This window comes from Oncorhynchus mykiss, chromosome 29 (assembly GCF_057628025.1).
Source record: "Oncorhynchus mykiss isolate SJ-2025 chromosome 29, ASM5762802v1, whole genome shotgun sequence".
NCBI classification, from domain to species: domain Eukaryota; kingdom Metazoa; phylum Chordata; class Actinopteri; order Salmoniformes; family Salmonidae; genus Oncorhynchus; species Oncorhynchus mykiss.
This window is the reverse complement of record NC_143050.1, coordinates 14,857,379-14,875,341: the sequence shown is the minus strand read 5'-3', so window position 1 is coordinate 14,875,341 and position 17,963 is coordinate 14,857,379. Positions and strand designations below refer to the sequence as shown.

Sequence of the window (17,963 nt, the reverse complement as noted above, 5' to 3'; positions counted from 1 at the left end):
ATTGTTCGCAGAATATTGTCCCTGATTCCATCTCCTCACCTATTGTTCGCAGAATATTGTCCCTGATTCCATCTCCTCACCTATTATTCACTGATCATTGTCCCTGATTCCATCTCCTCACCTATTTTTCACAGAATATTCTCCCTGATTCCATCTCCTCACCTATTATTCACAGAATATTGTCCCTGATTCCATCTCCTCACCTATTATTCACAGAACATTGTCCCTGATTCCATCTCCTCACCTATTTTTCACAGAATATTCTCCCTGATTCCAACTCCTCACCTATTATTCACAGAATATTCTCCCTGATTCCATCTCCTCACCTATTATGCACAGAATATTCTCCCTGATTCCATCTCCTCACCTATTTTTCACAGAATATTGTCCCTGATTCCATCTCCTCACCTATTTTTCACAGAATATTGTCCCTGATTCCATCTCCTCACCTATTATTCACAGAACATTGTCCCTGATTCCATCTCCTCACCTATTTTTCACAGAATATTGTCCCTGATTCCATCTCCACCTATTTTTTCACAGAATATTGTCCCTGATTCCATCTCCTCACCTATTTTTCACAGAATATTGTCCCTGATTCCATCTCCTCACCTATTATTCACATAATATTGTCCCTGATTCCATCAACCTCACCTATTGTTCGCAGAATATTCTTCCTGATTCCATCTCCTCACTTTTTTATCACAGAATATTCTCCCTGATTCCATCTCCTCACCTATTTTTCACAGAACATTGTCCCTGATTCCATCTCCTCACCTATTATTCACAGAATATTCTCCCTGATTCCATCTCCTCACCTATTATTCACAGAATATTCTCCCTGATTCCATCTCCTCACCTATTATTCACAGAATATTGTCCCTGATTCCATCTCCTCACATATTTTTCACAGAATATTGTCACTGATTCCATCTCCTCACCTATTATTCACAGAACATTGTCCCTGATTCCATATCCTCACCTATTTTTCACAGAATATTCTCCCTGATTCCATCTCCACCTATTTTTCACAGAATATTGTCCCTGATTCCATCTCCTCACCTATTATTCACAGAATATTGTCCCTGATTCCATCTCCTCACCTATTTTTCACAGAATATTCTCCCTGATTCCATCTCCTCACCTTTTTATCACAAAATATTGTCCCTGATTCCATCTCCTCACCTATTTTTCACAGAACATTGTCCCTGATTCCATCAACCTCACCTATTATTCAAAGAACATTGTCCCTGATTCCATTTCCTCACCTATTTTTCACAGAACATTGTCCCTGATTCCATCTCCTCACCTATTGTTCGCAGAATATTGTCCCTGATTCCATCTCCTCACCTATTATTCACAGAATATTGTCCCTGATTCCATCTCCTCACCTATTTTTCACAGAATATTCTCCCTGATTCCATCTCCTCACCTATTATTCACAGAATATTGTCCCTGATTCCATCTCCTCACCGATTTTTCACAGAACATTGTCCCTGATTCCATCTCCTCACCTATTATTCACAGAACATTGTCCCTGATTCCATCTTCTCACCTATTTTTCACAGAACACTGTCCCTGATTCCATCTCCTCACCTATTATTCACAGAATATTCTCCCTGATTCCATCTCCACGTATTTCTCACAGAATGTTCTCCCTGATTCCATCTCCACCTATTTTTCACAGAATATTGTCCCTGATTCCATCTCCTCACCTATTATTCACAGAATATTCTTCCTGATTCCATCACCTCACCTATTATTCACAGAATATTCTCCCTGATTCCATCTCCTCACCTATTTTTCACAGAATATTCTCCCTGATTCCATCTCCTCACCTATTATTCACAGAATATTCTCCCTGATTCCATCAACCTCACCTATTTTTTCACAGAACATTGTCCCTGATTCCATCTCCTCACCTATTTTTCACAAAACATTGTCCCTGATTCCATCAACCTCACCTATTTTTCACAGAATATTCTCCCTGATTCCATCTCCTCACCTATTATTCACAGAATATTCTCCCTGATTCCATCTCCTCACCTATTATTCACAGAATATTATCCCTGATTCCATCTCCTCACCTATTTTTCACAGAATATTGTCCCTGATTCCATCTCCTCACCTATTTTTCACAGAATATTGTCCCTGATTCCATCTCCTCACCTATTTTTCACAGAATATTGTCCCTGATTCCATCTCCTCACCTATTGTTCGCAGAATATTGTCCCTGATTCCATCTCCTCACCTATTGTTCGCAGAATATTGTCCCTGATTCCATCTCCTCACCTATTATTCACTGAACATTGTCCCTGATTCCATCTCCTCACCTATTTTTCACAGAATATTCTCCCTGATTCCATCTCCTCACCTATTATTCACAGAATATTGTCCCTGATTCCATCTCCTCACCTATTATTCACAGAACATTGTCCCTGATTCCATCTCCTCACCTATTTTTCAAAGAATATTCTCCCTGATTCCATCTCCTCACCTATTATTCACAGAATATTGTCCCTGATTCCATCTCCTCACCTATTATTCACAGAATATTGTCCCTGATTCCATCAACCTCACCTATTATTCACAGAATATTGTCCCTGATTCCATCTCCTCACCTATTATGCACAGAATATTCTCCCTGATTCCATCTCCTCACCTATTTTTCACAGAATATTGTCCCTGATTCCATCTCCTCACCTATTTTTCACAGAATATTGTCCCTGATTCCATCTCCTCACCTATTATTCACAGAACATTGTCCCTGATTCCATCTCCTCACCTTTTTTTCACAGAATATTCTCCCTGATTCCATCTCCACCTATTTTTTCACAGAATATTGTCCCTGATTCCATCTCCTCACCTATTTTTCACAGAATATTGTCCCTGATTCCATCTCCTCACCTATTATTCACATAATATTGTCCCTGATTCCATCAACCTCACCTATTGTTCGCAGAATATTCTTCCTGATTCCATCTCCTCACTTTTTTATCACAGAATATTCTCCCTGATTCCATCTCCTCACCTATTTTTCACAGAACATTGTCCCTGATTCCATCTCCTCACCTATTATTCACAGAATATTCTCCCTGATTCCATCAACCTCACCTATTTTTCACAGAATATTCTCCCTGATTCCATCTCCTCACCTTTTGTTCGCTGAATATTGTCCCTGATTCCATCTCCTCACCTATTATTCACAGAATATTGTCCCTGATTCCATCAACCTCACCTATTGTTCGCAGAATATTGTCCCTGATTCCATCTCCTCACCTATTTATCACATAATATTCTCCCTGATTCCATCAACCTCACCTATTTTTCACAGAATATTGTCCCTGATTACATCTCCTCACCTATTATTCACAGAATATTCTCCCTGATTCCATCAACCTCACCTATTATTCATAGAATATTGTCCCTGATTCCATCTCCTCACCTATTATTCACAGAATATTGTCCCTGATTCCATCTCCTCACCTATTATTCACAGAATATTCTCCCTGATTCCATCTCCTCACCTATTTATCACATAATATTCTCCCTGATTCCATCAACCTCACCTATTTTTCACAGAATATTCTCCCAGATTCCATCTCCTCACCTATTATTCACAGAATATTCTCCCTGATTCCATCTCCTCACCTATTATTCACAGAACATTATCCCTGATTCCATCTCCTCACCTATTTTTCACAGAATATTCTCCCTGATTCCATCTCCACCTATTTTTCACAGAATATTGTCCCTGATTCCATCTCCTCACCTATTATTCACTGAACATTGTCCCTGATTCCATCTCCTCACCTAATTTCACAGAACATTGTCCCTGATTCCATCTCCTCACCTATTATTCACAGAATATTGTCCCTGATTCCATCAACCTCACCTATTGTTCGCAGAATATTGTCCCTGATTCCATCAACCTCACCTATTGTTCGCAGAATATTCTTCCTGATTCCATCTCCTCACTTTTTTATCACAGAATATTGTCCCTGATTCCATCTCCTCACCTATTTATCACAGAATATTCTCCCTGATTCCATCAACCTCACCTATTTTTCACAGAATATTCTCCCTGATTCCATCTCCTCACCTATTATTCACAGAATATTGTCCCTGATTCCATCTCCTCACCTATTTTTCACAGAATATTCTCCCTGATTCCATCTCCTCACCTATTATTCACAGAATATTCTCCCTGATTCCATCTCCTCACCTATTTATCACAGAATATTCTCCCTGATTCCATCTCCTCACCTATTTTTCACAGAATATTCTCCCTGATTCCATCTCCTCATCTATTGTTCGCAGAATATTCTTCCTGATTCCATCAACCTCACCTATTATTCACAGAACATTGTCCCTGATTCCATCTCCTCACCTATTTTTCACAGAACATTGACCCTGATTCCATCAACCTCACCTATTATTCACAGAACATTGTCCCTGATTCCATCTCCTCACCTATTTTTCACAGAATATTGTCCCTGATTCCATCAACCTCACCTATTATTCACAGAACATTGTCCCTGATTCCATCTCCTCACCTATTTTTCACAGAATATTGTCCCTGATTCCATCAACCTCACCTATTATTCACAGAATATTGTCCCTGATTCCATCTCCTCACCTTTTTTTTCACAGAACATTGTCCCTGATTCCATCTCCTCACCTATTTTTCACAGAACATTGACCCTGATTCCATCAACCTCACCTATTATTCACAGAACATTGTCCCTGATTCCATCTCCTCACCTATTTTTCACAGAATATTGTCCCTGATTCCATCAACCTCACCTATTATTCACAGAACATTGTCCCTGATTCCATCTCCACCTATTTTTCACAGAACATTGTCCCTGATTCCATCTCCTCACCTATTATTCACAGAATATTCTCCCTGATTCCATATCCACCTATTTCTCACAGAACATTGTCCCTGATTCCATCTCCTCACCTGTTATTCACAGAATATTCTCCCTGATTCCATCTCCACCTATTTTTCACAGAACATTGTCCCTGATTCCATCTCCTCACCTATTATTCACCTAATATTCTCCCTGATTCCATATCCACCTATTTCTCACAGAATGTTCTCCCTGATTCCATCTCCACCTATTATTCACAGAATATTGTCCCTGATTCCATCTCCTCACCTATTTTTCACAGAATAATGTCCCTGATTCCATCTCCTCACCTATTTTTCACAGAATATTGTCCCTGATTCCATCTCCTCACCTATTATTCACAGAACATTATCCCTGATTCCATCTCCTCACCTAATTTCACAGAACATTGTCCCTGATTCCATCTCCTCACCTATTGTTCGCAGAATATTGTCCCTGATTCCATCTCCTCACCTATTATTCACAGAATATTCTCCCTGATTCCATCAACCTCACCTATTGTTCGCAGAATATTGTCCCTGATTCCATCAACCTCACCTATTGTTCGCAGAATATTGTCCCTGATTCCATCAACCTCACCTATTGTTTGCAGAACATTGTCCCTGATTCCATCAACCTCACCTATTATTCACAGAATATTCTCCCTGATTTCATCTCCTCACCTATTTTTCACAGAATATTCTTCCTGATTCCATCTCCTCACCTTTTTATCACAAAATATTGTCCCTGATTCCATCTCCTCACCTATTGTTCGCAGAATATTGTCCCTGATTCCATCAACCTCACCTATTTTTCACAGAATATTCTCCCTGATTCCATCTCCTCACCTATTGTTCGCAGAATATTGTCCCTGATTCCATCTCCTCACCTATTTTTCACAGAATATTGTCCCTGATTCCATCTCCTCACCTATTATTCACAGAACATTGTCCCTGATTCCATCTCCTCACCTATTTATCACAGAATATTCTCCCTGATTCCATCAACCTCACTGATTTTTCACAGAACATTGTCCCTGATTCCATCTCCTCACCTATTATTCACAGAATATTGTCCCTGATTCCATCTCCTCACCTATTATTCACAGAATATTGTCCCTGATTCCATCAACCTCACCTATTGTTCGCAGAATATTCTTCCTGATTCCATCTCCTCACCTTTTTATCACAGAATATTGTCCCTGATTCCATCTCCTCACCTATTTATCACAGAATATTCTCCCTGATTCCATCAACCTCACCTATTTTTCACAGAATATTCTCCCTGATTCCATCTCCTCACCTATTTTTCACAGAATATTCTCCCTGATTCCATCAACCTCACCTATTTTTCACAGAATATTCTCCCTGATTCCATCTCCTCACCTATTATTCACAGAATATTCTCCCTGATTCCATCTCCTCACCTATTTATCACAGAATATTGTCCCTGATTCCATCTCCTCACCTATTTTTCACAGAATATTCTCCCTGATTCCATCTCCTCACCTATTATTCACAGAATATTCTCCCTGATTCCATCTCCTCACCTATTTATCACAGAATATTCTCCCTGATTCCATCTCCTCACCTATTTTTCACAGAATATTCTCCCTGATTCCATCTCCTCATCTATTGTTCGCAGAATATTCTTCCTGATTCCATCAACCTCACCTATTATTCACAGAACATTGTCCCTGATTCCATCTCCTCACCTATTTTTCACAGAACATTGACCCTGATTCCATCAACCTCACCTATTATTCACAGAACATTGTCCCTGATTCCATCTCCTCACCTATTTTTCACAGAATATTGTCCCTGATTCCATCAACCTCACCTATTATTCACAGAACATTGTCCCTGATTCCATCTCCTCACCTATTTTTCACAGAATATTGTCCCTGATTCCATCAACCTCACCTATTATTCACAGAATATTGTCCCTGATTCCATCTCCTCACCTTTTTTTTCACAGAACATTGTCCCTGATTCCATCTCCTCACCTGTTATTCACAGAATATTCTCCCTGATTCCATCTCCACCTATTTTTCACAGAACATTGTCCCTGATTCCATCTCCTCACCTATTATTCACAGAATATTCTCCCTGATTCCATATCCACCTATTTCTCACAGAACATTGTCCCTGATTCCATCTCCTCACCTGTTATTCACAGAATATTCTCCCTGATTCCATCTCCACCTATTTTTCACAGAACATTGTCCCTGATTCCATCTCCTCACCTGTTATTCACAGAATATTCTCCCTGATTCCATCTCCACCTATTTTTCACAGAACATTGTCCCTGATTCCATCTCCTCACCTATTATTCACAGAATATTCTCCCTGATTCCATATCCACCTATTTCTCACAGAACATTGTCCCTGATTCCATCTCCTCACCTGTTATTCACAGAATATTCTCCCTGATTCCATCTCCACCTATTTTTCACAGAACATTGTCCCTGATTCCATCTCCTCACCTATTATTCACATAATATTCTCCCTGATTCCATATCCACCTATTTCTCACAGAATGTTCTCCCTGATTCCATCTCCACCTATTATTCACAGAATATTGTCCCTGATTCCATCTCCTCACCTATTTTTCACAGAATAATGTCCCTGATTCCATCTCCTCACCTATTTTTCACAGAATATTGTCCCTGATTCCATCTCCTCACCTATTATTCACAGAACATTGTCCCTGATTCCATCTCCTCACCTAATTTCACAGAACATTGTCCCTGATTCCATCTCCTCACCTATTGTTCGCAGAATATTGTCCCTGATTCCATCTCCTCACCTATTATTCACAGAACATTGTCCCTGATTCCATCTCCTCACCTAATTTCACAGAACATTGTCCCTGATTCCATCTCCTCACCTATTGTTCGCAGAATATTGTCCCTGATTCCATCTCCTCACCTATTATTCACAGAATATTCTCCCTGATTCCATCAACCTCACCTATTGTTCGCAGAATATTGTCCCTGATTCCATCAACCTCACCTATTGTTCGCAGAATATTGTCCCTGATTCCATCAACCTCACCTATTGTTTGCAGAACATTGTCCCTGATTCCATCAACCTCACCTATTATTCACAGAATATTCTCCCTGATTTCATCTCCTCACCTATTTTTCACAGAATATTCTTCCTGATTCCATCTCCTCACCTTTTTATCACAAAATATTGTCCCTGATTCCATCTCCTCACCTATTGTTCGCAGAATATTGTCCCTGATTCCATCAACCTCACCTATTTTTCACAGAATATTCTCCCTGATTCCATCTCCTCACCTATTGTTCGCAGAATATTGTCCCTGATTCCATCTCCTCACCTATTTTTCACAGAATATTGTCCCTGATTCCATCTCCTCACCTATTATTCACAGAACATTGTCCCTGATTCCATCTCCTCACCTATTTATCACAGAATATTCTCCCTGATTCCATCAACCTCACTGATTTTTCACAGAACATTGTCCCTGATTCCATCTCCTCACCTATTATTCACAGAATATTGTCCCTGATTCCATCTCCTCACCTATTATTCACAGAATATTGTCCCTGATTCCATCAACCTCACCTATTGTTCGCAGAATATTCTTCCTGATTCCATCTCCTCACCTTTTTATCACAGAATATTGTCCCTGATTCCATCTCCTCACCTATTTATCACAGAATATTCTCCCTGATTCCATCAACCTCACCTATTTTTCACAGAATATTCTCCCTGATTCCATCTCCTCACCTATTTTTCACAGAATATTCTCCCTGATTCCATCTCCTCATCTATTGTTCGCAGAATATTCTTCCTGATTCCATCAACCTCACCTATTATTCACAGAACATTGTCCCTGATTCCATCTCCTCACCTATTTTTCACAGAACATTGACCCTGATTCCATCAACCTCACCTATTATTCACAGAACATTGTCCCTGATTCCATCTCCTCACCTATTTTTCACAGAATATTGTCCCTGATTCCATCAACCTCACCTATTATTCACAGAACATTGTCCCTGATTCCATCTCCTCACCTATTTTTCACAGAATATTGTCCCTGATTCCATCAACCTCACCTATTATTCACAGAATATTGTCCCTGATTCCATCTCCTCACCTTTTTTTTCACAGAACATTGTCCCTGATTCCATCTCCTCACCTGTTATTCACAGAATATTCTCCCTGATTCCATCTCCACCTATTTTTCACAGAACATTGTCCCTGATTCCATCTCCTCACCTATTATTCACAGAATATTCTCCCTGATTCCATATCCACCTATTTCTCACAGAACATTGTCCCTGATTCCATCTCCTCACCTGTTATTCACAGAATATTCTCCCTGATTCCATCTCCACCTATTTTTCACAGAACATTGTCCCTGATTCCATCTCCTCACCTATTATTCACATAATATTCTCCCTGATTCCATATCCACCTATTTCTCACAGAATGTTCTCCCTGATTCCATCTCCACCTATTATTCACAGAATATTGTCCCTGATTCCATCTCCTCACCTATTTTTCACAGAATAATGTCCCTGATTCCATCTCCTCACCTATTTTTCACAGAATATTGTCCCTGATTCCATCTCCTCACCTATTATTCACAGAACATTGTCCCTGATTCCATCTCCTCACCTAATTTCACAGAACATTGTCCCTGATTCCATCTCCTCACCTATTGTTCGCAGAATATTGTCCCTGATTCCATCTCCTCACCTATTATTCACAGAATATTCTCCCTGATTCCATCAACCTCACCTATTGTTCGCAGAATATTGTCCCTGATTCCATCAACCTCACCTATTGTTCGCAGAATATTGTCCCTGATTCCATCAACCTCACCTATTGTTTGCAGAACATTGTCCCTGATTCCATCAACCTCACCTATTATTCACAGAATATTCTCCCTGATTTCATCTCCTCACCTATTTTTCACAGAATATTCTTCCTGATTCCATCTCCTCACCTTTTTATCACAAAATATTGTCCCTGATTCCATCTCCTCACCTATTGTTCGCAGAATATTGTCCCTGATTCCATCAACCTCACCTATTTTTCACAGAATATTCTCCCTGATTCCATCTCCTCACCTATTGTTCGCAGAATATTGTCCCTGATTCCATCTCCTCACCTATTTTTCACAGAATATTGTCCCTGATTCCATCTCCTCACCTATTATTCACAGAACATTGTCCCTGATTCCATCTCCTCACCTATTTATCACAGAATATTCTCCCTGATTCCATCAACCTCACTGATTTTTCACAGAACATTGTCCCTGATTCCATCTCCTCACCTATTATTCACAGAATATTGTCCCTGATTCCATCTCCTCACCTATTATTCACAGAATATTGTCCCTGATTCCATCAACCTCACCTATTGTTCGCAGAATATTCTTCCTGATTCCATCTCCTCACCTTTTTATCACAGAATATTGTCCCTGATTCCATCTCCTCACCTATTTATCACAGAATATTCTCCCTGATTCCATCAACCTCACCTATTTTTCACAGAATATTCTCCCTGATTCCATCTCCTCACCTATTTTTCACAGAATATTCTCCCTGATTCCATCAACCTCACCTATTTTTCACAGAATATTCTCCCTGATTCCATCTCCTCACCTATTATTCACAGAATATTCTCCCTGATTCCATCTCCTCACCTATTTATCACAGAATATTCTCCCTGATTCCATCTCCTCACCTATTTTTCACAGAATATTCTCCCTGATTCCATCTCATCTATTGTTCGCAGAATATTCTTCCTGATTCCATCAACCTCACCTATTATTCACAGAACATTGTCCCTGATTCCATCTCCTCACCTATTTTTCACAGAACATTGACCCTGATTCCATCAACCTCACCTATTATTCACAGAACATTGTCCCTGATTCCATCTCCTCACCTATTTTTCACAGAATATTGTCCCTGATTCCATCAACCTCACCTATTATTCACAGAACATTGTCCCTGATTCCATCTCCTCACCTATTTTTCACAGAATATTGTCCCTGATTCCATCAACCTCACCTATTATTCACAGAATATTGTCCCTGATTCCATCTCCTCACCTTTTTTTCACAGAACATTGTCCCTGATTCCATCTCCTCACCTGTTATTCACAGAATATTCTCCCTGATTCCATCTCCACCTATTTTTCACAGAACATTGTCCCTGATTCCATCTCCTCACCTGTTATTCACAGAATATTCTCCCTGATTCCATCTCCACCTATTTTTCACAGAACATTGTCCCTGATTCCATCTCCTCACCTATTATTCACAGAATATTCTCCCTGATTCCATATCCACCTATTTCTCACAGAATATTCTCCCTGATTCCATCTCCTCACCTATTATTCACAGAACATTGTCCCTGATTCCATCTCCTCACCTAATTTCACAGAACATTGTCCCTGATTCCATCTCCTCACCTATTGTTCGCAGAATATTGTCCCTGATTCCATCTCCTCACCTATTATTCACAGAATATTCTCCCTGATTCCATCAACCTCACCTATTGTTCGCAGAATATTGTCCCTGATTCCATCAACCTCACCTATTGTTCGCAGAATATTGTCCCTGATTCCATCAACCTCACCTATTGTTTGCAGAACATTGTCCCTGATTCCATCAACCTCACCTATTATTCACAGAATATTCTCCCTGATTCCATCTCCTCACCTATTTTTCACAGAATATTCTTCCTGATTCCATCTCCTCACCTTTTTATCACAAAATATTGTCCCTGATTCCATCTCCTCACCTATTGTTCGCAGAATATTGTCCCTGATTCCATCAACCTCACCTATTTTTCACAGAATATTCTCCCTGATTCCATCTCCTCACCTATTGTTCGCAGAATATTGTCCCTGATTCCATCTCCTCACCTATTTTTCACAGAATATTGTCCCTGATTCCATCTCCTCACCTATTATTCACAGAACATTGTCCCTGATTCCATCTCCTCACCTATTTTTCACAGAACATTGTCCCTGATTCCATCAACCTCACCTATTTTTCACAGAATATTGTCCCTGATTCCATCTCCTCACCTATTATTCACAGAACATTGTCCCTGATTCCATCTCCTCACCAATTTTTCACAGAACATTGTCCCTGATTCCATCAACCTCACCTATTGTTCGCAGAATATTCTTCCTGATTCCATCAACCTCACCTATTATTCACAGAATATTCTCCCTGATTCCATCTCCTCACCTATTATTCACAGAATATTCTCCCTGATTCCATCTCCTCACCTATTATTCACAGAATATTCTCCCTGATTCCATCTCCTCACCTATTGTTCGCAGAATATTGTCCCTGATTCCATCTCCTCATCTATTATTCACAGAACATTGTCCCTGATTCCATCTCTTCACCTATTATTCACAGAACATTGCCCCTTATTCCATCTCCTCACCTATTATTCACAGAATATTCTCCCTGATTCAATCTCCTCAACTATTATTCACATAATATTCTCCCTGATTCCATCTCCTCACCTATTGTTCGCAGAATATTGTCCCTGATTCCATCTCCTCACCTATTATTCACAGAATATTGTCCCTGATTCCATCAACCTCACCTATTATTCACAGAATACTCTCCCTGATTCCATCTCCTCACCTATTGTTCGCAGAATATTGTCCCTGATTCCATCTCCTCACCTATTATTCACAGAACATTGTCCCTGATTCCATCATCCTCACCTATTTTTCACAGAATATTGTCCCTGATTCCATCTCCTCACCTATTTATCACAGAATATTCTCCCTGATTCCATCAACCTCACCTATTTTTCACAGAATATTCTCCCTGATTCCATCTCCTCACCTATTATTCACAGAATATTCTCCCTGATTCCATCTCCACCTATTTTTCACAGAACATTGTCCCTGATTCCATCTCCTCACCTATTATTCACAGAATATTCTCCCTGATTCCATATCCACCTATTTCTCACAGAATATTCTCCCTGATTCCATCTCCTCACCTATTATTCACAGAACATTGTCCCTGATTCCATCTCCTCACCTAATTTCACAGAACATTGTCCCTGATTCCATCTCCTCACCTATTGTTCGCAGAATATTGTCCCTGATTCCATCTCCTCACCTATTATTCACAGAATATTCTCCCTGATTCCATCAACCTCACCTATTGTTCGCAGAATATTGTCCCTGATTCCATCAACCTCACCTATTGTTCGCAGAATATTGTCCCTGATTCCATCAACCTCACCTATTGTTTGCAGAACATTGTCCCTGATTCCATCAACCTCACCTATTATTCACAGAATATTCTCCCTGATTCCATCTCCTCACCTATTTTTCACAGAATATTCTTCCTGATTCCATCTCCTCACCTTTTTATCACAAAATATTGTCCCTGATTCCATCTCCTCACCTATTGTTCGCAGAATATTGTCCCTGATTCCATCAACCTCACCTATTTTTCACAGAATATTCTCCCTGATTCCATCTCCTCACCTATTGTTCGCAGAATATTGTCCCTGATTCCATCTCCTCACCTATTTTTCACAGAATATTGTCCCTGATTCCATCTCCTCACCTATTATTCACAGAACATTGTCCCTGATTCCATCTCCTCACCTATTTTTCACAGAACATTGTCCCTGATTCCATCAACCTCACCTATTTTTCACAGAATATTCTCCCTGATTCCATCTCCTCACCTATTGTTCGCATAATATTGTCCCTGATTCCATCTCCTCACCTATTTTTCACAGAATATTGTCCCTGATTCCATCTCCTCACCTATTATTCACAGAACATTGTCCCTGATTCCATCTCCTCACCTATTTTTCACAGAACATTGTCCCTGATTCCATCAACCTCACCTATTGTTTGCAGAATATTCTTCCTGATTCCATCAACCTCACCTATTATTCACAGAATATTCTCCCTGATTCCATCTCCTCACCTATTATTCACAGAATATTCTCCCTGATTCCATCTCCTCACCTATTATTCACAGAATATTCTCCCTGATTCCATCTCCTCACCTATTGTTCGCAGAATATTGTCCCTGATTCCATCTCCTCATCTATTATTCACAGAACATTGTCCCTGATTCCATCTCCTCACCTATTATTCACAGAATATTGTCCCTGATTCCATCAACCTCACCTATTATTCACAGAATATTGTCCCTGATTCCATCAACCTCACCTATTATTCACAGAACATTGTCCCTGATTCCATCTCCTCACCTATTATTCACAGAATATTCTCCCTGATTCCATCTCCTCACCTATTGTTCGCAGAATATTGTCCCTGATTCCATCTCCTCACCTATTTTTCACAGAATATTGTCCCTGATTCCATCTCCTCACCTATTATTCACAGAACATTGTCCCTGATTCCATCTCCTCACCTATTTTTCACAGAACATTGTCCCTGATTCCATCAACCTCACCTATTTTTCACAGAATATTCTCCCTGATTCCATCTCCTCACCTATTTTTCACAGAATATTGTCCCTGATTCCATCTCCTCACCTATTATTCACAGAACATTGTCCCTGATTCCATCTCCTCACCTATTTTTCACAGAACATTGTCCCTGATTCCATCAACCTCACCTATTGTTCGCAGAATATTCTTCCTGATTCCATCAACCTCACCTATTATTCACAGAATATTCTCCCTGATTCCATCTCCTCACCTATTATTCACAGAATATTCTCCCTGATTCCATCTCCTCACCTATTATTCACAGAATATTCTCCCTGATTCCATCTCCTCACCTATTGTTCGCAGAATATTGTCCCTGATTCCATCTCCTCATCTATTATTCACAGAACATTGTCCCTGATTCCATCTCTTCACCTATTATTCACAGAACATTGCCCCTTATTCCATCTCCTCACCTATTATTCACAGAATATTCTCCCTGATTCAATCTCCTCAACTATTATTCACATAATATTCTCCCTGATTCCATCTCCTCACCTATTGTTCGCAGAATATTGTCCCTGATTCCATCTCCTCACCTATTATTCACAGAATATTGTCCCTGATTCCATCAACCTCACCTATTATTCACAGAATACTCTCCCTGATTCCATCTCCTCACCTATTGTTCGCAGAATATTGTCCCTGATTCCATCTCCTCACCTATTATTCACAGAACATTGTCCCTGATTCCATCATCCTCACCTATTTTTCACAGAATATTGTCCCTGATTCCATCTCCTCACCTATTTATCACAGAATATTCTCCCTGATTCCATCAACCTCACCTATTTTTCACAGAATATTCTCCCTGATTCCATCTCCTCACCTATTATTCACAGAATATTCTCCCTGATTCCATCTCCACCTATTTTTCACAGAACATTGTCCCTGATTCCATCTCCTCACCTATTATTCACAGAATATTCTCCCTGATTCCATATCCACCTATTTCTCACAGAATATTCTCCCTGATTCCATCTCCTCACCTATTATTCACAGAACATTGTCCCTGATTCCATCTCCTCACCTAATTTCACAGAACATTGTCCCTGATTCCATCTCCTCACCTATTGTTCGCAGAATATTGTCCCTGATTCCATCTCCTCACCTATTATTCACAGAATATTCTCCCTGATTCCATCAACCTCACCTATTGTTCGCAGAATATTGTCCCTGATTCCATCAACCTCACCTATTGTTCGCAGAATATTGTCCCTGATTCCATCAACCTCACCTATTGTTTGCAGAACATTGTCCCTGATTCCATCAACCTCACCTATTATTCACAGAATATTCTCCCTGATTCCATCTCCTCACCTATTTTTCACAGAATATTCTTCCTGATTCCATCTCCTCACCTTTTTATCACAAAATATTGTCCCTGATTCCATCTCCTCACCTATTGTTCGCAGAATATTGTCCCTGATTCCATCAACCTCACCTATTTTTCACAGAATATTCTCCCTGATTCCATCTCCTCACCTATTGTTCGCAGAATATTGTCCCTGATTCCATCTCCTCACCTATTTTTCACAGAATATTGTCCCTGATTCCATCTCCTCACCTATTATTCACAGAACATTGTCCCTGATTCCATCTCCTCACCTATTTTTCACAGAACATTGTCCCTGATTCCATCAACCTCACCTATTTTTCACAGAATATTCTCCCTGATTCCATCTCCTCACCTATTGTTCGCATAATATTGTCCCTGATTCCATCTCCTCACCTATTTTTCACAGAATATTGTCCCTGATTCCATCTCCTCACCTATTATTCACAGAACATTGTCCCTGATTCCATCTCCTCACCTATTTTTCACAGAACATTGTCCCTGATTCCATCAACCTCACCTATTGTTCGCAGAATATTCTTCCTGATTCCATCAACCTCACCTATTATTCACAGAATATTCTCCCTGATTCCATCTCCTCACCTATTATTCACAGAATATTCTCCCTGATTCCATCTCCTCACCTATTATTCACAGAATATTCTCCCTGATTCCATCTCCTCACCTATTGTTCGCAGAATATTGTCCCTGATTCCATCTCCTCATCTATTATTCACAGAACATTGTCCCTGATTCCATCTCCTCACCTATTATTCACAGAATATTGTCCCTGATTCCATCAACCTCACCTATTATTCACAGAATATTGTCCCTGATTCCATCAACCTCACCTATTATTCACAGAATATTCTCCCTGATTCCATCTCCTCACCTATTATTCACAGAACATTGTCCCTGATTCCATCTCCTCACCTATTATTCACAGAATATTCTCCCTGATTCCATCAACCTCACCTATTATTCACAGAACATTGTCCCTGATTCCATCTCCTCACCTATTATTCACAGAACATTGTCCCTGATTCCATCTCCTCACCTATTATTCACAGAATATTCTCCCTGATTCCATCTCCTCACCTATTATTCACAGAACATTGTCCCTGATTCCATCTCCTCACCTATTATTCACAGAACATTGTCCCTGATTCCATCTCCTCACCTATTATTCACAGAATATTCTCCCTGATTCCATCTCCTCACCTATTATTCACAGAACATTGTCCCTGATTCCATCTCCTCACCTATTATTCACAGAACATTGTCCCTGATTCCATCTCCTCACCTATTATTCACAGAATATTGTCCCTGATTCCATCTCCTCACCTATTATTCACAGAACATTGTCCCTGATTCCATCTCCTCACCTATTATTCACAGAACATTGTCCCTGATTCCATCTCCTCACCTATTATTCACAGAATATTGTCCCTGATTCCATCTCCTCACCTATTATTCACAGAATATTCTCCCTGATTCCATCTCCTCACCTATTATTCACAGAATATTGGCCCTGACTCCATCTCCTCACCTATTATTCACAGAATATTTTCCCTGATTCCATCTCCTCACCTATTATTCACAGAATATTCTCCCTGATTCCATCTCCTCACCTATTATTCACAGAATATTCTCCCTGATTCCATCTCCTCACCTATTATTCACAGAATATTCTCCCTTAATCCATCTCCTCACCTTTTATTCACAGAATATTCTCCCTGATTCCATCTCCTCACCTATTATTCACAGAATATTGTCCCTGATTCCATCTCCTCACCTATTCCTCACCTATTATTCACAGAATATTCTCCCTGATTCCATCTCCTCACCTATTTTTCACATAATATTCTCCCTGATTCCATCTCCTCACTTATTATTCACAGAATATTGTCCCTGATTCCATCTCCTCACCTATTCCTCACCTATTATTCACAGAATATTCTCCCTGATTCCATCTCCTCACCTATTTTTCACAGAATATTCTCCCTGATTCCATCTCCTCACCTATTTTTCACAGAATATTCTCCCTGATTCCATCTCCTCTCCTATTATTCACAAAATATTCTCCCTGAATCCATCTCCTCACCTATTATTCACAGAATATTCTCCCTGATTCCATCTCCTCACCTATTATTCATGGAATATTCTCCCTGATTCCATCTCCACCTATTTCTGTGCTTTCCCTTTCTCCCCTTCTCTCTACCCC

The 17,963-nt window shown here is 39.9% G+C and overlaps 1 protein-coding gene across 3 annotated transcripts in view; it reads right to left on the bottom strand.

The window, feature by feature from the left end:
* The window catches only part of LOC110509436 (uncharacterized), a 65,525-nt gene that overhangs the window by 11,505 nt on the left and 36,057 nt on the right, over positions 1-17,963 (bottom strand). The gene's annotated exons all lie outside the window — the stretch shown is intronic.